Source organism: Rhincodon typus, chromosome 14 (assembly GCF_021869965.1).
Source record: "Rhincodon typus isolate 14 chromosome 14, sRhiTyp1.1, whole genome shotgun sequence".
NCBI classification, from domain to species: domain Eukaryota; kingdom Metazoa; phylum Chordata; class Chondrichthyes; order Orectolobiformes; family Rhincodontidae; genus Rhincodon; species Rhincodon typus.
The window spans coordinates 66,964,574-66,972,089 of record NC_063345.1 but is presented as its reverse complement, the minus strand read 5'-3'; positions in this window follow the sequence as shown (position 1 = coordinate 66,972,089).

The following is a 7,516-nucleotide window of genomic DNA, read 5'->3' as shown; positions in this document are numbered from 1 at the left end:
TTGTCGCAGTATCGCTGTTAAGTATTTTGGATTCTTGATTTAAACTGCCAAAAAAAGAACGTAAATTTATTGAACACCATTCATGTCTTCATTTACAACCGATGAAATAAGAGTTGAAATGCGGTCACTATAGTACAGGGAACACTGCAGTGAACTGTACACATGAATTCCCAGTAAAAACAAAATGATTAATCACTGGATATCTGTTTCTACTGATGGGAAGGATGGGTGGGGGATAAATGGTTAGGAAGACACCTACCTGGGCAATCATAGAATCCTGACAGTGTGGAAGCAGGCCATTTGGCCCATCGAGTCCACACCAACATTCTGAAGAGCATCCCACCCAGTAACCTTCATTTCCCATGGCTAAGCCGCCTAGCCTGCACATTCCTCGACACTATGGGCAATTTAGCACGGCCAATCCACCGAACCGGCACATCTTTGGACTGTGGGAGGAAACTGGATCACCCGGAGGAAACCTACGCAGACATGAGGAGAATGTGCCAACTCCACACAGACAGTCACCTGAAGGTGGAATTGAATCCAGGTCCCTAGCGCTGTGAGGCAGCAGTGCTAACCGCTCAGCCACCTTGCCACCCTGCTGTTTTCCTAAGTCGAACTATTGGATCTTTTACTGTTATCTGAGTGGATGGATGGGAACTCGATTCAAACTCTCTTCTTAATAACTGACAGTGCTGCAGTCCCTCAGTACTACAGTTCCACTGTTGGCGGTTGTCAACACTGTAAATTCTGGAATTTTCATTCCAATTCTCCATCTCTCTCCCTAAATCTCCAAATTTACCAAAACACCTTAAATCACACTTTTTTTTGTCAAGGCCGTCAGTCACTGTCCTCATGTTTCCTAATACAGCTCAGTGTCAAATGTAGTTTTATAATACTGCTGTCAAACTTATTGGGATGCATCAGAACATTAGAGGTGCCATATAACTGCAAGGGTAGCTTCACTGGATTGTGTATTGAAGATTCTATCATTAATGACAACATATTGAAAATTAATAACACAGAGAATGGGCCATCCAGTTTAACAGAAATTTAACTTCATATCCCTTCTGATGAACAAAGGAGAGTTTGTAAGATGCTAATTAATGATTGTGAACACACAGATTTCCACCCATTTTGAAATATATCGTAGTTGTTAAACTGGCAAGGCATTACTAATTATTAATTCATATTAACTGACAGACTCAGTCATAAGAAAAGAAATGCTCATTATTTTTTGTCTAGTATTTTGTTCCAACATTAAGCAAACCGAACAAGGTTTCAGACAGGGGGTAAACAAAAAAGATCCAATTCAACCAGGAACACAGTTTTGACTGACAGCTGTAGTTGCAACTTGCTCTAAAATCTGAAGGGCCACTATTAGCTGTTACCCTTATAGATAGACAGCTCTGTTGCCATGGGTTTCAAATCATAGAATCCCTACACTGACAAAGGTTAAATAGGTTCGGTCTCAACTCACTAGAGTTTAGAAGAATGAGAGTTGCGCTCATTGAAACATGTAGGATACTTAAGGGGCTTGACAGGATTAATTCTGAGAGGATGTTTCCCTTCATGGAAGAGTCTCGGGCAGAAGGCACATTCTCAGAATAAAGGGACACCTATTGAAGACTGAGATGAGGAGAAATTGCTTCCCTGAGAGAGTTGTGAGTCTTTGGAACTCCTTGCCACAGAGAGCTGTGAGGATATAGTTCCTGTGTATATTTAAGGCTGAGATAGACAGATTCTTGATCAGTAGGGGAATCATGAGTTACAGGGCAAATGCGGTAAAGTGGACTTGACTAATGTCAGATCAGCCACGATTCTATTGAATGGCAAAGCAGGCTCAAGGTGCTGAATGACCTACTACTGTTTCTATTTGTAATGGTCTTATTGTCTTATATTCATTGAACTTAGAAGAATGAGGAGAGATCTCACAGAAACTTATAAGATTCTAACAGGACTAGACTATGTAAATGTAAGAATGATTTTCCAAATTGACTGAGAAGTCCAGAACCAGGAGTCACACTGTTAGAGTACAGGCTAGGCCATTTAGAACTGAGATGATGAGAAATTTCTTCACCCAGAGAAGGGAGCCTGTGGAATTCTCTGAGGTCACAATGTCGATCAATTTCAAGAAGGATTTAGATATAATTCTAAGGGCTAAAGAGGTTTAAAGGTATGAGTGAAAGCAGGAACAGGCTATTGAGTTGGATGATCAACCATGGTAGAATGGTGTGGCTATACTGAACCATGAGGAATGATGGAGCAGGTTCAAATGGCACAATGACCTACTCCTATTCTGATTTTCTCTGCTTCTTAAATCATGGAATTAATCTGAAGGCAGAAAAACTGAATTCTGAGAGCTTAAAAAATTATGGCTAAACCATTTTGTGATGCATTTCCTTTAAGATTCTGGGTGCTTTGGCAAATATTTTATGAATACATTAAGGATAAAGGAGTAATTAGGGAGAGAATAGTGACACTTAATGAGCAACAGGTCCATCTATATGTGGAATCATACAAGGTGGGTGAGGTAATAATGAATATTTTGCGTCATTATTTATTATGGACAAGAACATGGAAGTGAGGGAACTTGGGGAAATAAATAGTGATTTCTTGAAAAGAGTTCATATTAAAGAACAGGAGGTGCTGGAGGTCTTAAAATGCATAAAGGTAAATAAATATCCAGGACCTAATCAGGTATTTCCCAGAACTTTGTGGGAAGCCAGGGAAGAGGTTGCTGGGCCCCTTGATGAGATATTTTTATCATGGACAGCCACAGATGGGGTGCCGGAAGACTGGCAGTTGGCTAATATGGTGGTGTTATTTAAGAAAGGCGTTAAGGAAAGGCCAGAGAACTATAGACTAGTGCACCTTATGTCACTGGTGGACAAGTTGTTAGACGGGATTCTAAGGGATAGGATTAACATGCATTTGGAAAGGCAAGGACTGATTAAGGATAGTCAACATGGCTTTGTGCTTAGGAAATCAAGTCTCACTAACTTGATTGAGTGCTTTGAAGAGGTGACAAGGGTGGCACAGTGGCTCAGTGGTTAGCACTGCTGCTTCACAGTGCCAGGGACCTGGTTTGATTCCAGCTTTAGGTGACTGTATATGTGGAGTTTGCATATTCTCCCCATGTCTGTGTTGGTTTCCTCTCAAGATTCAAAGATGTGCAGGTTAGGTGGATTGCCCATGGTAAATTGCCCATAGTGTCCAGGGATGTGCAGGTGAAGTGGATTAACCATGGTAAATTTGGGAGTTTACAGTGGTAGGGTAGGATGCTCTTTGGAGGGTTGGTGCAGACTTGACAGGCTGAATGGTCTCTTGCTACACTGTAGAGTAAAGATGTTATCTATATGGACTTCAGCAAAGCGTTCAACAAGGTTCCGCATAGTAGAGTAGTTAGTAAGGTTAGATCACATGCAATCCAAGGGGACGTAGCCACTTGGATACAAAATTGGCAAGATGGTAGGAGACTGAGAGTGATAGTGGAGGGTCGCCTTCCAGATTGGAGGCCTGTGACCAGCAATGTCCTGCAAGGATAGGTGCTGGCTCCACTGATTTTCATCATTTACGTAAATAATTTGGATGTGTATATAGGAGGCATGGTTAGTAAGTTTGCAGATGATACCAAAATAGATGTTGCTGTGTACAATGAAGAATGTTATCTCAAAGTACTCCAGCAATTTGATTATATGGGCCATTGGGCAGGTGGAGTTTAATTTAGATAAACATGACGTGTTGCATTTTGGTAAGGCAAACCAGGGCAGCACTTATACCATTTATGGTAGGGCCCTGGGGGAAATTGCATATGCAGGTGCAGGTACATGGTTACTTGAAAGTGGAGTCACAGATAGACAGGGTGATGAAGAAGGCATTTGGCACGCTTGCCTTCATTGGTCAGAACTTTGAATATAGGAGTTGGGACGTCATGTTGCATCTGTAGAGGATATTGGTGATGCCACTTTCAGAATACTGCTTACAATTTTGGTTGCCCTTCTATAGGAAGGATGTTCTTAAACTTGAGAGGGGTTGAGAAAAGATTTACATGGATGTTGCTGGGACCAGTGGATTTAAATTATAGTGAAAGGCTGAATAGGCTGAGGCATTTATTCCCTACAGCGCAGAGGCTGAGGCGTGATCTTATAGAGGTATATAAAATCATGAGGTGTGTGGAATAGGGTGAAGACTCAAGGTCTTTTTCTGATGGTGCGGGAGTCCAAAACAAGAGGGCATAGGTTTAAGGTGAGAAAGGAGAGATGTAAAAAGGACCCAAGGGGTAACGTGTTCACGTAGAGGGTGGTACATGTGTGGAATGAGCTGCCAGAGAAAGTGGTCGAGGTGGGTACAATTACAACATTTACATTATACTCTGGATGAGTACATGAATAGGAAGGGTTTTATAGGGATACGGGCCAAATGCAGCCAAACGGGACTAGGTCAAATTGGGATGTCTGATTGGCGTGAATGAGTTGGAGCAATGGGTCTGTTTCTGTGCAATGTGACTCTATGTCTTTATGACTAAGTCCTGGGAATTTGCCAGTCTTCAGTGCCAAAATTTCTTTCTAGTACAATTTTTCTTGCTAAAATTGACTGTAGTGATTTCCGGTCTTTGTTTCTTATTAATTTACCTGGAATTTCGTGTATACTATCCTCTTTTTCCTCTGGAAACTCTATTGCAAAGTTATAATTCAACAAGTTTGCCATATTTTAATTTGCAGCATTATGCACATCAGTACTTAGATGTGCCACATTACCCTAGACTGGCCTTATGCTTCTATTGCAATTGCAACAGCATGTTGTATTAATCTTGATGTCCTTCTCAAGTTTTCTTTGTGTCTTCCCAAATGAGAAAGGTGTATTTCTTCCATGTGAATGATACAGACAGCCAACAGCAGCAGGAGTTGGATCAGAATGAGTTTCAATCCCCACTGGACAATAGGGCCGATCCCTACTTAGAGAGACTCAACTGGTGGTTTAACTTGAGGGTCATCTTATCTCAGGCAGAGGTGAGGGTGAGAAGGTGTAACCTACATGGTAACCTCAGGCTGTGTGGGGAATTGAACTCACTCTGGTGGTATTGCTCTACATTACAAACCAGCCATCCAGCAATGTGGGCTGAGATTTAGCACAAAGCAGTGAGTGATACAGAGAGCCATCAACAGGGTGCTGAGAATCAGGTTGAGTTTGTGTAATCGTCATCGACAATCATTCAGTTACAAGTGTGATTGTTCACCTGGGAAATTTTGTGTGATTGGTCATGGGTTCCATGGGCCCTCGCGTGACGGATGAGCCTGCTCTGATCACACATTTAGATGCTGTTTCTGAAATAATTCAACAGAGGCCGGTATCCCATCACTAATTCACCCTTTATTTACATGTGGAAACTCATAGACACTGATCCAGCTGCCTTAGAACCAGCTCTCAGAGTGAACAGAATTTCTGACACTCCTTTTTATGTGAATCAGCCAGGGCTCCCTTATTGGGCCGAGACTGGACCCAGATTGGACCCAGATTAACAGCCCCAATCAAAGAACTCATATTCAATGCTGTCCGCCAGGCTGACCTCATTTCAATCATATCATCCCCACCCCACCCCCCCGCCAATCGATAAATGTTCAGCCAATCTAGGTGAATCTTTCTCAAATACTTTTACTACAATCAGTAGTAACTGAACCAGCTGCTTCTCCTGAGAGACCAGAACCAAAGTTATACTGTTAACCTGGAAAGGGTTCCCCAGTACCAATTCTCAGTCTGGTTGAGGTCTTGCGCAAACCTAACGGCTGAAGTCCAGAGCAAATTTTGTTAAAGACTGGTTCCACGATCACTAAAACAGCCACACTGATATCGACCTCCATTAGAACGGGTGATCATTTAATAAGATGTTTATTTTGATTGGATCTGATCTGGATGTTACTCAGCAATTTAATTATTCCAAACCAGATGGTTTGAAAACACCTACCAACAGATTTAAGAACAACTTCTTGTTATCAGACATATGAATGGACCTCTCACATATTAGAGTTGATCTTTCTTTGCACCTTCTTTGTAGCTGTAACACAATATTCTGCAGATGCCGTAAATCAGGAACAAATGCAGAAGTAACAAAGTGTAGAGCTGGATGAACAGAGCAGGCCAAGCAGCATCATAGGAGCAGGAAGGCTGACGTTTCGGGCCTAGACCCTTCATGAGAAGTTGCTGGAAAAGCTCAGCAGGTCTGGCAGATTCTGCAAAGAAAAAATCAGAGTCAACGTTTTGGGTCCGGTGACCCGAAAATGAGTCTGAGGGTCACCGGACCTGAAACGTTGACTCTGATTTTTTCTTCACAGATGCAGCCAGATCTGCTGAGCTTTTCCAGCAACTTCTGTTTTTGTACTTATGTAAGGTACGATTTGTCTGGTTAACATGCAAAACAATATTTTTCACTGTATCATGGTACATGTGACAATAATAAATCAAATAAAATCAAATCAGATCATAGCTATCTTCAGCTCTTTTCAGATTTCCTCCACTCCATAAAAACAAAACTCTTTGGAGGTTTTGGTGAAGACATTGTTGGAAGTTCATAAGTCTGCTTGGCTGTTGAAACCACTCAATGTGAAGCTCTTTTTCTGAACTGTTCTTCTTCTTCTTTCGCTGCTTTTGATGGACATTGAGTAGTGGATGAGCCGGTCATCTGTCCAGCAGTAGAGTGTATTGGTCATCGCTTTGGTAATGAAGACATTGTTTTGATCAAAATGATGACGTAGTTGAGATCATATGCCTTTCCGTGGTTTGATACCCTGCTGTGGTGGAGAGGCTCGAGTGTTCCATTGGTTCAGCAGGCCGTCAGTAGTTCCCAATACCTGGCAGGACAACACGTAACAGAGATCAGAGAGGAGGAACCAGACTAAGTGCAATCCAAAATAAGTTTTCAGCGGTGATCGAGGCAGAAGATATTTGTGTGACATTAACAACTGCATCAAGCAGGGGATCCCCCTCTTTGTCACTGGAATTTTAGCAAAGACCACATATCTGCTATGTGCTGGTGAAAAGATGTCCGACACAAGGTGAGTGTGAGTACAGCGCAGCAATACATAGAGCCCCCAGCAGAGGGAATAAATCAAACTGTGTTTCAGTATAGCACAAATCCACCAGCAGAGGGGGTACGACAGGGGAAATGGACTAGATCATTTTAACCCTGGAGCGTGTCTAAACATTGAATTAGATCTACAGCCTAATTCCACACACCCACCTCTGCCTCACATTCCTTTACATCTTTGGTTAAAAGAAGTGTAAAATCTCAGACATAAACTGGTCAAGTAGATCCGGCATCAACTGGCAATAATTAAAGACAGTGATGTTGGCGGAGTGTGATTGGATTAGTAACCCAGAGGCACAGGTTAGTGTTCTGGGAACATCATGGGTTTAAATCCCAACAAGCCTTTGACATTAATTGAAATGGAATTGTCAGTGCAATTCCACATTTGGTAGAATTGAATGCTGACCCCAATCACGGTGACCATGAAACTGT